Consider the following 2,575-nt stretch of genomic DNA (forward strand, 5'->3'; position numbering starts at 1 on the left):
ACTGCTGACCACAGTGCAATGCAGTTACAGTGTGAGGCTGAGAACAGAAAAACCATAATAGAGGGAAGAAGGGTTCCAGGACAGCAAGAGTAGCAGCCACAAGTTCACCAGACAACAAGAACTCAGTGGCACCTGGGGACATCTTGCTGTCCAAAGGACTGTGCTTCTATCCCACTGAATGTCTTATCAGCATTCTTAATTTCTACACAAAGAAAAGCACAAAAGCGGCACATCCTCCCTCTTACAAGACTGCAGTTTTTGAACTTAAAGCAAGGTGCTGAGCATTGAAACAATTGAGCATCAAATACAATACGGACAAGGCACACATTCAGCGAGAGATCAACAGTATCCCACCACCACGTGCAATTATAAGCGATCAACTTCTTACATGTTACATCAAAGAACAGGAAAACAATCTTTGTGCCACTTATTTAGATGAATTTTAACCCGCTATGGAAGAATTAGAGATCATTTAATCTGTACAAATTTTTGACCTACAGCAAGGAAAGCTCCTTATTAAAAGCACATAAGTGCATCTTCTGAAATTACTTAGAGCTGCAAATTACAACTGAATCTTTGACATTTTAAATAATTATATTCAAGACTTAGTAACCTCTTAAAGTCATCCCCTAAAGATTATTTTACTGCTGTCTGCTGGTATTTTTTACCATTTACTAGAGCAGGACTCAATATAGTTGATTTTTCTTTTTGTTGCAGGCTTATATGGCCTTCAGAGGCATTGGCAGGAACATTCTTAGTAGTGCAAACATACCTTTTGAGCAATGAGAGGTTGTGTAGCAGTTCCCTAAAATATATAAGAACACTGCAATTTAAACTCAAAGAGCCCCTGAAGTGCACCACACATGCGTAGTGCAGAGAAAACATACCTTTGTGAGAGCTGCCACATAAAGCCATTCTTAAGCCTAATTTCTTCACTTTTTCCAAAATCAAGAACGAACTGCTCCAAAGCTGTACTGAGTTCTGACAGGCAATACACAGAACAGGCCCTCTACAGGTCTTTAATTCACTCTCTTTTAAATACAGTTATGTAATACACCCTTGTTTGTGCTTGGAAAACATTTTTACAAATTCTGCATAAAAATGACAATGCAAAACACAAAACACATCCTAAAACACTTAAAAAAAAATAGCCAAAGTAGCTCCACAAACCATTCTACTAAGAACTGATAGTACACACCTCTAGTTATTGTCCAGAAAGAATTCCTCACTTTGTTCACAATCCTATATATATATTTTTTTTGTTCTCAAGACATAAGAACTTGTTATTTCCTTTAAAGTAATAAATGTCTGGAGCACAATGTCAAACCAAGTTTCAGCAATTCTGCTCATCTGCTATGGACACATACTCATAATTTATAAATGGGTATAGTACGTGGCAAAAAATATTAACAAACATTACAAAGACAGTAAGAACAAGTTGTATCATGCAATCAGATCTGCCTTAAAAATCAACTACTGAAATATTGTTACACATCAAAACAGCTTTACATCAATGCCTTTCAGATTTCTTAGAAACCTTAAGATTTGCCAGCCTTTGGTGCAAGCAGACTGAAGAAGCGACAAAAACGTTGGGTGTGTACCACATTTGTCCTCTCAATCCACAAGGTAGTCATCACATACCAGCTCTGGGCTTATGAAACATACATAAGCAATACTGTAGCAACCCAAACTGACTTCCTTCTCTTTCATGAAGGTGTGGTGTTGAGAAAGAAACAAGGTAGAGTCCTAAAAGCATGAGAGGAAAGCATAAAAGGGAGGGAACTAAACTGAGGAACGATGGGAATGAATTCACCTTATAGTCTGTAGAAAGTGAGGATGCAAGGAAGGAAGCAATTTTTTGCTTAGAACAATAATAATTTAAGGGCCTGTCTTAATTGCTCTTTCAAACTGTTAAGCAGCAGCAAAAATAGAATGGATTTGCTTGTTGTTCCTTATTCTGACCTGTGACCACCACCTCCAAGATGTGTGGACACCTACTATGAATTCTGGTAATTCTCACTTCCTTGTGAATTCATTAACTACGAAGTGAGGGATGGCAGACTGAAGCACTCAAGCTGAATTTTCTGCAGTAGACAAAGATGAAAGCACAGAATAAGAGTGAAGTTAGAGAAAGCAACAAGTGATGAGCACTTCAAAAGAACTATTCTTCAACAGTCAAACTTAGGACAAAGAAAGAATTCCTAAACACTGATGACTGCCTTGCAACACAAATAAATTCTACTGTTGGTAGTGATGTTAAGTACAGTGAAGAACTTTTATAAGTCACAAAGTGAATTAATTAAGAAAGTCATTCTCCTTCACAAAAATAACATCAAATCCTGGGACTTGTAGCTACTGAATTACAAATGTACCAACACTGGAATGATAGCCTGTTGCAAAATTACCCTGGGATTAAGAATACATGTAGTATATGTGTATATTCTTCACAGGTAGCCACTGTATGCACCAGTGTAAGTTCACCAGGTGGAAAATACGTGTGGCACAGAAAGTATCTTAGCTGCCAACAAACAAGGATGCATAAAACAAGGAAATATTTAAAACACAGCACACTGTA

The sequence above is a fragment of the Coturnix japonica genome, chromosome 7 (genome assembly GCF_001577835.2).
Source record: "Coturnix japonica isolate 7356 chromosome 7, Coturnix japonica 2.1, whole genome shotgun sequence".
NCBI lineage: Eukaryota > Metazoa > Chordata > Aves > Galliformes > Phasianidae > Coturnix > Coturnix japonica.